The sequence below is a fragment of the Notamacropus eugenii genome, chromosome 1 (genome assembly GCF_028372415.1).
Source record: "Notamacropus eugenii isolate mMacEug1 chromosome 1, mMacEug1.pri_v2, whole genome shotgun sequence".
NCBI classification, from domain to species: Eukaryota; Metazoa; Chordata; class Mammalia; order Diprotodontia; family Macropodidae; genus Notamacropus; species Notamacropus eugenii.
The window spans coordinates 501,760,362-501,776,462 of NC_092872.1; the positions used below are offsets into that span (position 1 = coordinate 501,760,362).

A 16,101-nucleotide genomic window follows, 5' to 3' on the forward strand; every position below is an offset into this window, starting at 1 on the left:
ATCTGTATCACGTGTGCTTAATATAGAAATTCCCAGGTGTTCCTGAACCATGTAGTGAGTGTGAGAACACCTCAACCTGGTCTCTCAGCCTTGACACAGGAAGCATGCCTGAGATCACAGGGTGTTTTTAAGGATGTAGATGGCATAGATCTCGTGGAGGAGAATCATCACCATTCAAATCCTTCAGTGTTCTCTGTGCCCCAAACCTCAGGTAATGCATAGCACAGATGAGCACATATAAGAGATATATAAACAAATATGATAAGGGAAAACCAAACTCACCCAGAAACCTTGAACCTGAACTGGTCTGCCACAAAGAAGCTTCCCCTAACATTATATTTCTCTTTCTCTTCTTGATAATCAAGCCTGCAATTTAAGTGTAACGTGTCAGCAGTGGTCAAAATGTATATGTACTTTTCCTACTAATTGCAGGTAGCCCTAGAGTAGGAAAGAGGTTGGTGGTCATGTTAGGGTTATTGGCAGCACCTGCTGCTGTCTTGCCCCCATGGTTCAAGAGTCCAGTCTATAATGTTTTGGTGGCAGAGATAGAGTATTCTCATCCTAGGGACCTGATAAAATGACCATGAAAATTCCTTGTGGCACTTTTTAAAGGTGAAATTTTCCTTACTGCTATTAATATAGTGGGGGTGGGGACCATTTCATAGCATTGGGTCTTCTGACATGCTGAAAGTTGAAATACATATTTATTCTTAGAGCCCAGGGTAGTCAGAATATCCCTATCACAGGATCTGCTGGGCATCTGAAAACTGATTTGTGCCACTTCTGTATATACATTTATCAAACGTCTCAGATGGGCAAATACATCTACAGTAGCAGCAGCTTCTTAGCTTTGGGGGTTTCTATATAAAATGTCTCTTCTGCTGACATCTCCAGAAAGAGAAATTCTTGCCAGGTAACAGTGGAGACCAAGGGTCTGTCTTCTTAAAATGAAAGGACAACCAAAGTCTATTAAAATGAATGAGTAGAGTGACGAGCCCTCTGGGATAACAAGCTGAAGGCAAGAAAGAATTGGAAGGCATTAGAGGACAGACCAGGTAGCTCTGCTAATTTGGGCATCTGGTACAAGACTACATTTGTAAGTTCTTTCTGTCTCAAATGTATTTGCTTCTATTTGTCCTGCTTGCCCTCAGGAGCTGGACACACAAGCAAAAAGCCAAAATAAAAGCGCAGAGTGTGGGTCAATCTGGGGTTGATGCTCAAAACAGCATTCAGATCTGGGGGAATTTAATTGATAGGTAGGAATTCCCTCTGAGAAGAATAGAGGGTGGACATATATGACTTGTTGCCTGTGCTTCTGGTGAATACGGTCGCAGAACCAAAGAATTTCAGAGCTTAAAAGAGACTTGGACCATAGAACCACAGAATTTCAGAGTTGTAAAGGACTTTAGAACATAGCACATGTCAGAATTAGCTTTGCCCAAGCACTACCTCCTTCAGGAATTATTTCCTAGTCCCCATGGCTGCTAATGCTTTCCCCTTTCTATCTTCTCTCCATTTATCTTGTATGTGCTGATTTACATATGCAATTTCCCCCATTAAAATGTAAGATCACTAAGGGTAGGTACTTTGATGTTTTATTCTTCATCTCCTCAGTGGTCAGCATAGAGTCTGGCTCATAGTAAGTGATTAATAAATGTTTGTTGATGGGTTGATTGATCTAAGCCTCACATTTTTAAAAGAGAAAGCAGAGATCCATTAGATGCTCCACCAGCTTATAAAACTAATTTGTAGTAGAGCTGAGATTAGAACCCAGGTTTTCTAATTCCTCTTCTTCCCATGCCACTGTTCTACCTCTTGATCATGGGTACTGGGGATTGGATGAGATGGTCTAGTCCAACTAGACCTTTAAAATCCCTCCTAAGATGCCTTCCCACTCTAGGATTCTATGGTTCTTTAACCCTGGAAAAGTGGTTAAAACCAAAATGAAAAGAAGGCCTTTGGGAAATAGAACTTTGAAGCAGAGAGTGTCTAGGGAATGGGAGCTGGTGCATCTTGACTGTGAAGAGCTCGATCCAGCTGGTTCCAAGTGAATTCTTCCTATTATCCAATCTCTTAGCATAGCTCTCATTACTGCTGCTTCATGTACCTCCGAAAGGAAGGCATTTATACATGATGGCTGCTGAACGAAAAATGAAAGTGCTAATTGTATTCATATTGGCTCCAGTGTTTTGGTTTGCTTCAGACAGCAGTGAATGGAATTTTACCCCTTAATTTGTGCTTTTAAGAAGAATTTCAAGGCTTACTTGACAAAAAAATAGAGGAAAAAAGGGAGAGGGAAAGCCATGTGTGTTGTGCAACAAACCAAATTAACACTGATTCCTAGGAAAATTGCAAAGTACAACACAACATGAGATTGTGCAAAAGTCCAAACCCAGGCTAAGTTCTATTAAGAACAAACCTAGAGTGCTGTGTTGTGATGCTAAAGCCCCAGAATCCATCTAGCTGCCAGTCATTGTAAACTATCTGCATCTCATCCTCATGGACAAACCACTCAGCCAGGAGTCACAGAGCCATCCTTCATCATGTCAGATGGAGCCAGTCAATAACTTTACAAGTCAAAGGTCAGGTTGTCTTTGGGAAAAAAAAGTAATTCTGGACTAAAATTAAAGTTATTATCTTCAGACTAAGGTGGTATTGGGTGCTTCTTACTCTATCTTGAGGTGCAGAAACTGCTTCATTCAGAGATAACATGCCACATGAATCATATATTTATTTTACCTTCAGGTTTGCCTTCCATCCTGCCCTGCCTCACCTCCAGCAAAAAGTTTTAATCAAATTTGATGGCTTTTGTTTGAAATTTTTAGTAGTAGCACTTCAGTAAGCCACGATCAGCTCATGCCACTCACCAAGCTTGTGGGCCTGGGCACCCAGCTTGGTTAAAGTGGAAAAAAACCATTTCAGTAGCTGAAATGTTACCTGGCTCTTCTAATATTCCTGGGATTCAGGGAAGTACTTTCCCCTGTTCATGCGAAAACGGCACTTTTTAAACTTTGAGCAGAGAATACCTCCAATAAAGTCCTTCTGCAGCCTGCCAGTGGCTATGCCAATGGAATACTACCTCTGGCAGGTATGACTAAATTGGAGAGACTTTGAGTACAGGTCTGGTGAGTGCCCATTATCTGCAGTATACTAATCTTGAACGTAAACAGGTTCATCATCAGGTTTGTACCAGGGTGAAGTTCCTTGTGGCTGTAGCAAGTCATGTAAATAGTTATGAAGGCTATTTACAAAGAAAGCCTGGAAGGACAGTGATCTGCCCCAGTGGATGAAATACCCAAAACAAGGGAATTATGGATCCATGAAATGCTAAGTGGAAAGAATGGAAGGTTATATATTTGAAAATACAAAATAAAGGTTGGGTTTTATGTTTGAATAATTGTGAGGTAGAAACAGTGCTAGATCTTGAATCAAAGGTCCTGGTTCAAATCTTGGCTCCATTACTTGCTACTTACATGACCATGGATAAAGCATTTACCTCTTTGGGCTTCAGTTTCCTCTATTGCAAAATAAGCAGATTGGATTAGATGACTGCTAGCTCCTTCCCAAATATAAATCTACATTCCATAATGATGATTGATAAGATAATTCAGAGAAACATCACAAAGTCCCCCCTTTTTTGGTTGCTTTCTTTTGCTACAAGTCACAAAATATATATTTTAATCACTTTCTTCATGCATGTTTATCGGCACAATTATTTTGTGTCTAAACACTTCAATTTACACAATAATTGTGATCTTGAAAAGTTATTCTGAGATTGAGCATTTGGAAATCTTACCATATTTTAAGGGTACTAAGTAGTGTTTTAAGGGTTTTTAATTTAACTCAACAAACATTTATTTAGTATCTACTTACTATGTGGAAAGCACTGTTGTAGGTGCTAGGAATTCAAAGATAAGAATGAAACACCTCCAGCCCTCAAAGAAAGTTTATTCAGCTGAAATTTCAAGGAATACTATGGATAACCCTTTGGTAAAGTGAGAGCAAACTTTGAGAAGATATCAACCGGGGGTGGAGCCAAGATGGCAGAGTAGAAGAAGAGACTTCCTTTAGTTCTCCTTCCATAGCCCATAAAATACCTGGAAAAAAATGAGCAGCAGAAGCTACAAAATGACAGAGTGAAACATTTCCAGCCCAATGCAACCTGGAAGGCCAACAGGAAAGGTTTATCGTACTGGGCTCAGACCAGGGCACAGTCCAGTCTGGGCTACACAGCACAAACAGGACTGGAGCAAGCTTCAGGTTGTGGAATCACTGGTAGAAGCTGTGGTTACCATATTTCTCAACCCACAAATGCCAAAGACAGCTTCAAAGATCAGTAAGAAAGTTCTTTCACCTGTGTGAGAGGGGAGTGTGGTCTGGCCCCAGCCCTAGCCCCAGGGCATCAGCAGCCACTTTTGGAGTCCTCAATCTAAAGACCTTGGGGGTATTGAGCCAATGGTCTGGATTTCAGCTCTGAGTGGTGGTCCTGGGGTGAGGAGGAGCACTGGCGAGGTAGAGCTGGTTGTGGCTATGTGGAAGGAATCCCCCTCACAGTTCCAAGGCAGAAAAGAGTGCTTGTGGTTGCTCACAGACCAGAGTGCAGGCCAGAAGAGGAGTAAATTCTCCCTTGATTGTGCCACCTTGAAGGAAATGACAACTTATAGGTCCCTAGAGTATACCCTCTACTTGACAAATGGCTCAAAAGTCAAGTAACTGGCCAAGAAAATGCCCAAAAAGGGGGAAAAAATAAGACTATAGATAGCTACTTTCTTGGTGAAAAGGAATTTTCTTCCATCCTTTCAGATGAGGAAGAACAAAGCATACCATCAAAGGAAGACATTAAAGTTAAGTCTTCTATATCCAAAACCTCCAAACAATATGCAATGGTCTCAGGCCATGGAAGGACTCAAAAAGGATTTTAAAAATCAAGTAAGAGAGGTGGAGGAAAAACTGGGAAGAGAAATGAGAGTGATGCAAGAAAATCATGAAAAGCAAGTCAACAGCTTGCTAAAGGAGACCCAAAGAAATGCTGAAGAAAATAATACCTTTAAAAATAGACTAACTCAAATGAGAAAAGAGGTCCAAAAAGCCAATGAGGAGAAGAATGCTTTAAAAAGCAAAACTGATCAAATGGAAAAGGAGGTTCAAAAGCTCACTGAAGAAAATAGGCCTTTAAAAATTAGAATGGAGCAGATGGAAACTAATGACTTCATGAGAAACCAAGAAATTATAAAACAAAACCAAAAGAATGGAAAAATAGAAGACGATGTGAAATATCTCATAGGAAAAACAACTGACCTGGAAAACACATCCAGGAGAGACAATTCAAAAATTATTGGTCTACTTGAAAACCATGACTATAAAAAGAGCCTAGACATCATCTTCCAAGAAATTATCAAGGAAAACCGTCCTGATATTCTAGAACCAGAGGGTAAAATAGAAATGGAAAGAATTCACTGATCACCTCTTGAAAGAGACCCCAAAAGGAAAACTCCTAGGAATATTGTAGCCAAATTCCAGAGTTCCCAGGTCAAGAAGAAAATATTACAAGCAGCCAGAAAGAAACAATTCAAGTACTGTGGAAATACAATCAGGATAACACAGGATTTAGTAGCTTTTACACTAAGGGACCAAAGGGCTTGGAATATGATATTCCAGAGGTCAAAGGAGATAGGATTAAAACCAAGAATCACCTATCCAGCAAAACTGAGTATAATACTTCAGGGAAAAATATGCAATTTCAATGAAATGGAGGACTTTCAAGCATTCTTGTTGAAAAGACCAGAGCTGAATAGAAAATTTGACTTTCAAATACAAGAGTCAGAGAAACATGAAAAAGTAAACAGGAAAGAGAAGCCTTAAGAAACTCATTAAAGATGAACTTTTTACATTCCTACATGGAAAGATGTTATTTGTAACTCATTAAACCTTTTTCAGTATTAGAGTAATTAGGGGAAATATATATGTAGGCATGTATGGGTATGTATGTATGTGTATGTACATGTACATGGGTGCATATGTGTATGTATGTATGTGTGTATATATATATGTATGTATATACATAAAGGGCACAAGGTGAGTTGAATGTGAAGGGAGAATACCTAAAAAAATAAAATTTACCATTGAATGGAATGTACTGGGAATAGGAAAAGTGGAGAAGAGGAATGTAGTAAATCATCTCACATGGAAGAGGGAAGAAGGAACTTTTACAATGGAGGGGAAGAGGGGAGAGATGAAAGGAAGTGAGTGAGTCTTGCTCTCATGGGATTTGACTTAAGGAGGGAATAACACACACTCAATTGAATATGGAAATCTATTCTACCCTGCAGGAAGGTGGGGGGAAGGGGATAGAAGAGGGAAGATAATGCAAGGGACAGTAAATTGGGGAAGGGGATAATCAGAAGCAAGCACTATTGTGGAAGAACAGGTCAGGGGAGAGAATGGAATAGATTGAGGGCAGGATAGGACAGAGGGAAATGTGGTTAGCCTTTTACAACATGACTGTTATAGAAGTGCTTTGCATTGTTACACATGTATGACCTATATTGAATTGCTAGTTTTCTCAGTGGGGGTGGGTGGGGAGGGAGGGAGAAAATATGGAACTCAAAACTTTGGTAATGAAAGTTAAAAAATTGTTTTAGCATGCAAATTAAAATTAATATATATGGGCAATGAAGTATAGAAATCTCTTTTGCCCAACAGGAAAACAGAGGGGAAGGGGAATGGAAGAAGGGTGGGTGGTGGAAGGGAGGACAGACTGGAGGAAGGAGTGGATGTGGTACATGCTGTCCTGGTGAGGTGGGGCTGGGGAGAGGTGGGGAGAAAATTTTGAATTCAAATTCTTGTGGAAGTAAATGCTGAGAACTGAAAAATAAATAAATTATCTATTAAAACAAAGAAAAGATATAACCCCATCATCTGTCTGTTTGTGAATTGATTTTTTTGGATTTGCTTAAACTAAAGCAGGAATCAATATTTTTTACTGTGAAAAATATTTCTGTTCTTACTGTGGTAAATCTTCCAGCTTCCTTCTGGGCCCTCAACATTCCAGCCAGGGCCAGTTAAGTCCCAGAAACAGGGTTAGCTCTCTCCCAGGCCTTGGGACCACTCATCCCATTGAAGAAGAAATATAAGGATCCGTAGCATTTAGTCAGCTGTTTTGCAGATTCAATTCCAACTTTATACCCTCTAGCCATTGCTAATTGAGAGTAGGAACTGTTTCATTCTTAGTGTTCCCAGACTGTACTAAGATAACTGATGGTGTTCAACAAATTCTGACTGATCTACTAATAGAATGATTTTGACATGTTCCTTGTGACTAAGACCTAATCTGGTAACTAGTCCTGAAACTGGGTCACTATTTTGTTTCTCTTAACCAAAGTCCTTCTCTTGGAATCTGTCCTATATCCCAACTCCTGATAGTCCTCAGTTTTTCATATGCAAGATTAGGGAGTTAAACTAGATAACACCTAAAATTCATTCTAGCTCTATGATCTTTGATTTGGTCTCTAGTTCTCCTGAAAACTGGAACTCTGCCAGTGTCTTAGTCTTAGAGTATGATGTCCAATTCCTTATGGTGACTCCTTTGCCTACTTGGATTTCTACCTCATAAGTAATGATTAAAGAACAGTCCTGTCTAAAGAGAGGAGGATGAAGGAGCTGGTTGCTGGGTCTGCACTTATAATCAGGGGTTATTTGGGTCATTCCTCTCATTTCAACCAAGAGCTTATGTACTGACGATCTAGTTTCAAAAACATCCAGTTAGCACCACCAGATATAACATGCCTAAGTGCATGAATGACAGGCAAAAAGAATAAAGAGAAAAATGGAGAAAGTGTTTGGAAAGAATCACCATGGTGGAATTCCTCTGTTCAATAGCAGTCACTATGGTTTTGGTACTGGTTATATTAAAAATTCCTTCTCTGTGAATCAGTAGAGAAGTTCTTCCCAGAGGTCATGTCTCCTGGAAATGAGACTTCAAGAAAAATTCATTTTTCTTGAAAGGGGGACAATTCTGAATGAATGCTAGTTAGTGGATTTGAAACAATAATGAGAATTATTTAAGTGACTGATGATCATGACCTTTTAGGGCCCCTTCTGTATCTTTAAAAATAAGTAATATAGTAAACTATGATTGGAGTTTTGTGTAGGATCAAGGAATTTAGAGGGGAGAGAGGTTTTAGAGACCATCCAGCTTGAAATCTTCATTTTACTGATGAGGAAACTAAAGATTACAGAGACTAAGTACTTCGACCAAGGCCACATAGCTAGTAAGCAACAGAGCTGGAATGAAAATTCTGGTTTTTCAGACTGAAATCTAGGGCTTATTCTGCTACTACACACTGTCTCAGGTGGCTAAAGATTATAGAATTGGTGTCTACCATCATGTTCTAATTCTATACAGGTGGAGGTACAATGATGGTAAAAAGTACTTGAGTATGTTTCCAACTGCCATATTAGTTAGTACCTCTTTTGTCTGTATAGTTTCCCTTTTGTGGAAGAGATCATGTCTATTGTACATATGGGAAAACAGAGAAAATTCAAGACTCCTCTCTCTTATCTTTTTCATAGATTCCTATAATCTTTGTAATATACAAGGATATGATGATTATGTCAAAAACCTTGCCCACTGAAAACTTCCCTCAGCTGCCTATTGCCAATATAATAAAATACAAGTTCCTTGACTGGACATTTAAAGTCTTTCATAGTTTCTCACTGACCTACCTCTCCAGCCTTATTTCATATTACAACATCTATATTTCAGCCAAACTGCACTGCCAGTGATTCCTTTGACTTGACAGCCAACTCCTGCTTTTGTATGTTAGTACAGGGGCCATCTCCCATTTCTGGAATCTACTCTTCCCTCATTTTTGCCTATTAAAAACCTTCTTTTCCTTCAAGGCTCAACTCATAAGGCACCTCAATTCAACAAGTACTTATTAGGCACCTTATATGTGCAAACCACTGAATTACATGCTGGGAATACAAGGAAAGAAATGAAAAACATTAACTGCCTCTCAAAAATTTTTATATTAGTTAGGGAGATACAAATAAATTGATAAGTAAAAAAATAATTTAAGGTGGGAGAAATTGCTGAAAACTAGGAGGCATCAGGTAGGAGGTGGCTTGATGGGGTCATGGGACCTAAACCCCTAAAAGGAAAAGATCATGTCTTTGAAAGCAACCCAGTCTCTCCCAGTTGAGGCATCTGGTCCATCCCAACCCACCTATAATAATTGCTTTAACTACCCTTTCACTAAGTCTCTCAGACCATTGACCAATGAACTCCTTTTGCAGCCTACACTTGGTCCACCCCAGGCTATTTACCACTCCTTAATCCCACCCAGATCTTCTCACTGTCTCTTCTTACATGCAAGTACCAATCTTACCTCCCATAATTGTGCAGATGCATTAGGAATCTCTCCCCATCCTATAGGTGTCACTATACCACAGATTGACTAGGAATCTTCTCCACCTAACCAGTGTTATAATAAAACCTCAGTACTCTGACTGAAAGAAGACTTGAGTGGTCGAATTCTTTTAAGGAAGGGCCCCTCTACCCTTGAATTTAAGGGTTCCCAGTACCCCAAACTGCAACAAATTGAGCCATCACAAAATCTAGATATTTAAAATGGCAAAATGAGGAGGTAGGACATACCAGGAATGGGGGTCAGTCTACGCAAATACATGAAGATGGGATATGAATTGTCATGTGTAAGAGACAACAAATAGGCCAGTTTGGGTGGAATGCAGAGTGCCTGAAGTGGAGTAATGTGTAAATAAGTCTGGCAAAGCATATTGGAGTTAGGATGTGAAGGGTTTGACATGTGAAGCTAAAGAAATTGCATTTTCTCTTAGAGGCAATAGGAAGCCATGGAAGATTCTTGAGCAAGAAGTCAGACTTTGGTTTTAGGGAATCTTAGTTAGGAATCTTGTATCAGGATGGAATGGAGAGGGAAGAGACTGGAAGTTGAGAATCTAATTAGGAGACTAGTAAAAATTCTTAAAATAGGTGATGAAACTCTCAGTTAGGGTGATGGCTATGTGAGAAGGGCATAGATACTAGTAATGCTGTGGAGGTAAAGTACAGTAGGCTTGGCAATTTATTGGATTAGGAGCATGTGGGAGGGGTAGAGGGTGACCCCAAGAGTGTAAACTTAGATGGATTTATATAGAAATAAATAGAAATATAGAAGTTTGAAAGGGAAGAGGGCACAGATGTTTTCAACATTGAGTTGAGGTACCTTTGGGAGATCTACGTCGAGATATCTAATGCCTCTATGAAGCTTGCCCTCATCTCCCCTTTCCTTCAGCTGAAAGGGACTTCTCACACTGGAAGTACCCTCCCTCCCACCCTCTGCCCTTTCCTATGATTATCAGGTTCTTCCCAGATCTTTTATTTTAAGGAAAATGCTCTGGACAGCCTTGTCTTTATTTCTCTCCAGTTTATTTATACTCCTGACTATGTGCTTTTCTCCACCAAGTCCCCTGGGGGTACCTTCTCTTCTATGCCATTACTAGCTTCCTTTTGTGTTCACCCATTAGAATGTAAGCCCCTTGAGAATAGGGACTTTCTTTTTGCTTGGTTTTGTTTTCTCGGAACTTAGTATTCCTAGCACTTAGTAAGTGCTTAATAAATGCTCCTTGACTTGATTTGACATCCTCCTCAAATTTCCTGATGGAGCTTTGTCTGCACCTTCCTTTTGTTCTCATATCACTTTATTTTGTATCATTATTCTTTATTCACATGTTGAACCACACTCCATTCCCCTAGTAGACTATAAGCTCTGTGAGGGCAAGAAGGGTGTTATTTTCCATCACTTTCCCCAGTGTTGAGCACAATGTCATATGTAGAGTAGGCTGTAAATGTCTGTTGAATTGAACTAAAGTCACTGGTAGTATCAAAGCTGGGATCATATTCTTTGCTCTTTGACCACAGTATGGCAGAAAGAGCCCTCATCTGGGATTTAGAAGACTTGACATATGGTCTTGGCTCTGGCACTGTTGTATGACCTGGGGCAGACCCTCTGACTTTCCCTAGGACACAGGTTTTCTCCATCTCCTTCTGCCACTTAACTTAAACTTTAAAAATTGTGGAGGAAACGTGTCAGAATTGAGATATTCCTGAGAACTCTTCCTTTGGCAACATGTGTTCATTTTAGCAACAGTCCCATGCATAACGAGAGAGGTGCTAAAGCCAATTAGAAAAGACAGTAACTAATTTCCAATGTATTTGGATGGAATTTCAACATGGACTTCTGAATAGGCCTACCAAAATCTGATTTACTCTTGAATACAAGATGCTTTCTTCAGAGAAGGATTGAAAAAGGAAAAGACAGGTTCCAGCTGTGCCTGAATTTTCCCCAAGAATATGTCCAGGGTTTGCATTCTGCAAGCCCTGGTACAGTAGCTCCTATATGACAATAGACATGACTGACAGCCCTTAAGTGTTCAGACTTTCAGTTCACCAGTAACTTACTCCCTGTCCAGCACATGGAAGCAGTGCTTTCTGTTACCTATCCTGGGCATGTTGACTTTAGCACCTCTCTCTGTTATGCGTGGGACTGTTGCTAAAATGTTGAAGTGCCAAAAAAATAAAATCAGGAAGCTAATTACCCCCCAACTTTGCTTGGGGGAAAAATAAATAGGCTTAGGAAGAGTAGATGTACATGTTCAGAATTCACCAATGAGCACTCAAAGAGTTCCTGCAAAATGCATGAACTGATATTTGGCAGGGCTTTTGATTTCTTTCTTTACTTCCTTCATTGTCTTCTTTTCCCTCCCCTATCATTTCTTGATGCAAAAGTACTTTGGTTATGTTAATGGTGAAATGCACTATGGGTCCTAATTATTAATTGAGATTGCAAATGCTCACTGATGCTTAGCTGGAAGTGCAAATGAAAAGAATGTTTTTAGTTTTGCTTTTTTCCCCTTAATGAACAGTTGATTGAAGATTAACATTTGCCCACAATAACAGGAGGCAATGTGGCTTAATGGCTAGAGAGCTAGATTTGGAGTCAAGAAAATCTGGGGCTTAATCCAACCTTTGCCACTCACTAGTCATGTGACTACATAACCTCCAAGACCCTCAGCTTTCTCATCTGTAAAATAGCAATAGGAATACTTGCTGCAATTACCTCAAGTGAGAAAAAGTGTGTAAAGATCTATGTGAACTTTAAATGCTAAGTATTATTATTACAGTCCCTGTTGATTTGGTAGCCCTACTTCGGCAATTACTGGTGATGTGAAACTGCATAGAATCTGGGCTCCTCCATCACTGTCACTCCAACTCCAATCCTCAAACCTTGTCTCTTGTCATTGCAATGTGCTGGATGAATTGGGCTTGCTTTCTCATTTGGACAGTTATCAGAAATGGGCTCTTCTTCTCTGACAAGGAACTTGTAATGAATTCTGCTTGCTGGAACTACATCTTTATGGTAAGAAGACAGTGAAAAGTGTAATTCATCTGCATGGGCAGAGGGAGAGGAAGGAAACCAACTATGCCATCAAGTATTCTTTAGAAGGTCTGGTTGTCTGAGAAAGGCAGAGCAGGAGGTTGTTTATGTATCATGATTTGACAGAAAGGTCTCCTTTACCTTCCTCTTTCTGTCACACAGGTTACAGTAAAAGCTTCCTTTCTCTTTTTCTCTTGTTAAAAATACAACTATCCCCTTGGAAGGGTTACATATTAGGCTAGTATCAGTCATTAATACCCCTGTGTGGATGAATATTTATCAGATCCTTTCTAGTGGCACTAGCTGCAAGTCTTAAAAGACAGAACATAGGGATGGCTTTGGAACTCAGGGATGCCCCAGGAAAGACAGGACTAAGCTGAAACCTATAGGAAACAGGCAAGGCTTACTCTGTTGCAGTGATAGAACAGCCTATTACTTGGACAGCTATGCAGAAAGGCAAGACACAAAAGTGACAAAGGCAAATCTTACTAACCTCAAAAAGCTTGATTAGGCCTCATTCTATACATTTTGCTGCCTTTGTCTCTCAAAACGATCAATGCCATAAATGCCTTCCAAGTGCCCTTTAACATTTTTTGGGGGGGGGGTATGGCTTATTCTGCTTCACACAAGTCAGAGACAACCCAACACTGTACCATTCCCCTAAATATGTTGTTTCCCTCTGTTAGAATTTATGTTCCCTGAAGGCAGGACCCAGTTTTGTTTTTATATTTGCATCACCAGTGTTGAACACAGTGCTTGGCACATAATAAGCACTTTTTCATTGATTCAGTCATTCGTTGATTCATTCATTCATTCACAATGTGCTGATGTTTCCATGGGTTTTGAATCGTCCTAAATGAATTTCAGTCCTTAGATAGAAGAACCAGTCAGTCAGTCAAAAAATATTTATTAAGGGCCTCCTATGTGTCAGGCACTGTGCTAAGTGCTGAGTTAGGCACGCTTGGTGAGTTACTGTAGATTCAGCAAAGAGAGACCTTTAGGTCTAACTTTCATTTCTTCACCTCAGCTTATGTAGCTGCATTGACATGAATTTTGGAGGCAGCTTTTCCTGAATATGAAAGCCAATCGTGTACATTTTAAAAGCTGCTAAGATAAGCCAATCAAAATAGAATCTTGAGTCTAAGTGTGATGAACAACTCTGATTTTAAAAAGAGATTTTCTATCAGCTGAAAAGCTCTTGAAGCTTCAGGGAAAGTGAGTTTTCAGGAAGAAAGGACTGAAGTTTCAGAGAGAATTATTATCTGAAATAGTAGTACCTACTCAGAAGTGGCCTAGGCTTGCTGAGTACAGGGGAGGTGATCCATGCTAACAACTGCCACTTCCGAAAAGTTATGAGACATGATTTTTAAAAAACCGAGACACACATCTGACAGGAGTAACATTTCAGCAAGAAATCAAAGAGCAGGATGATGTAAGCCCTGAAGCCAAGGTCTCTAAGAGAGGAGAGAACAAGAGGGACTTTTCAGGTTGATGAAAGATTCCTTTCTTGGAGCTACCACAATAATTAAAAATTAATCTGTCTCATCTTGAAAAGGTGAATTTAATCAGGCAAATGGCCTCCCCGTGTGGACAGTTAAAAAGGAAAGTGCTGTAAAAATGCTGAACCTGAGGCGATCTGACTAATTATGCAAAGAGAAGCTTTGCAAAAAAATCATGGCATGTGATGACAGGACCTGTGTCTAAGCATCCTTAGGATAATGAAAAGAACTCAGTGTTAGACTGGTGGTGATGGGGATAGAGAAGAGGAGAAAAGGAACTTTGGAGGGTGGTAGTAATCTGGCATCACAGTTATAAATCAATGGAAGGGACCTCAGAGGCCGTCTAAGCCTGGTTGTTCATTTTACAGATAACGACACTGACACCCAGAAAAGTCAAGCTTATTTACCCAAGGTCACGCAGGTAGTAAGCACTGGAAGTCGAATTCGAATCCAGGTCCTCTGACTTCAGAGCCAGTTTTCATTCCAATGTACTGTAGTATGCTACCTTCCTCTTTGGGGGACATATTAGCAAGTGCCTTTTTTTTTTTAGGGTGGAGGAAGATAATTAAATGGATTAGCTGCTGCTTCTGCACACATAGAAGGAGAGAACAGGGTCAGCAGCCAACCACATATTCAGGTGTTCCCTCTAAAAGGGAACAGAATTTCTTGTAGAAAGCTATGGGAGAATCTTCTAGTGATCACCACTCAGGAACATTCCAGATCTGGGATGGCTTGAATTTCTGGCAGCCTTGCCTCAAAGGCTTCATCAGCTCCAACATTTACCTTACTTTTCAGCCCCAACAATGGAAATCCCACCCTTAGGGCTTTTGGAGGACCCCTTTGAGAAGACATTGATTGCTCAGAAACTTAAAATGGAGATTGCATTTTATGTGTGTCTGAGTGAGAGGGAGAGAGGGAAGGGATGTGTGTGTGTGTGTGTGTGTGTGTGTGTGTGTGTGTGTGTGTGTGTGTGTGAGAGAGAGAGAGAGAGAGAGAGAGAGAGAGAGAGAGAGAAACAGAGAGAGAGAGAGACAGAGAGAGAGAGAGAGAGAGAGAGAGAGAGAGAGAGAGAGAGAGAGAGAGAGAGAGAGAGAGATCTGGATTTAAGCCCTCCTGCTTATACATAATGATTGCATGACTCTATTAGAGAAAGTACCAACCTGAATTGGTGCATGGAGTTTTCTTGTTTGGAATTTCCCTATTCGAATAAAATAACATCATCTCTATTAATATAGAGAGCAATAGACAAACAGTAACACATAGCTCTCTATAAGTATATTTACATCTGTATTTCTATATTAAAATTTGTATATGTGTGTATACGCATATCTTTATATCTATATATCCAAATTTCAAGGATAAGAAACCCCCAGCAACAGGGAAAAGAGGGCAATAGAGACACTATACCTTTAGAAGAGTACAGATTGTTTGAAAATGGTGCTACTTGTTTTTGCCAAAGGGAACCACGGTTTTCTTGCCCTCAGTCTGCTATCTCAACTCTTTAGTTGCAGTGACCAGACCTGAAATAATCCTGTCAGTGCTGAAACAACATATACACTGTATCTCAAGTACCCCCATTTCTAAATAATTTTTCTTCATATTTTCCTTGGCCCATCATACAAAATAATCTTTCTTGTTCAAAGAGGATAAAATAATTTTCCTTCAGATACTCCAGGACTCAGGGGAAATCTCTTTTTCCATCTAGCTAAGAAGATAATCTATTTCCTTTTCTACCTCTCCTCACCCCACCTTCTACCCACTGGACCATCCACCAGTAGTTTCCATGTGGTTAAGGGGACACCTAAGCTCACTGACAGTGTACCTGGGTGATGGAATGAGTGGTAACCATGTCAGTATAAGTGACCCCGTGCCTCTGCTGACATTTAATTCTTGCCAGCAATGGCTGTTAGGATGCCTAAATGCAGCACTCAGAAACATTTAGGTGACCTGACTTTTCATTGAGGCTCCTGACACCAAGACTTCTCTCCCTTCTCTCCTCTCCTCTCTCATTTCTCCTTCCTCATCTCTCTTCCCTCATCTCTCTCTCTCTTTCTCTCTCTCTGTCTCTCTCTCCCCATCTCTCTATCTCTCACCCTCTCTTTTCCCATCTCAGTCTCTGTGCCTGTCTCTCTCTCTCTCCCTCTCCA

General features: G+C 40.1%; 1 protein-coding gene across 1 annotated transcript in view; it reads right to left on the reverse strand.

Annotated features, from left to right (window-relative positions):
* Positions 1-16,101, reverse strand: part of CDH4 (cadherin 4) — a 1,168,514-nt gene that overhangs the window by 232,645 nt on the left and 919,768 nt on the right. The gene's annotated exons all lie outside the window — the stretch shown is intronic.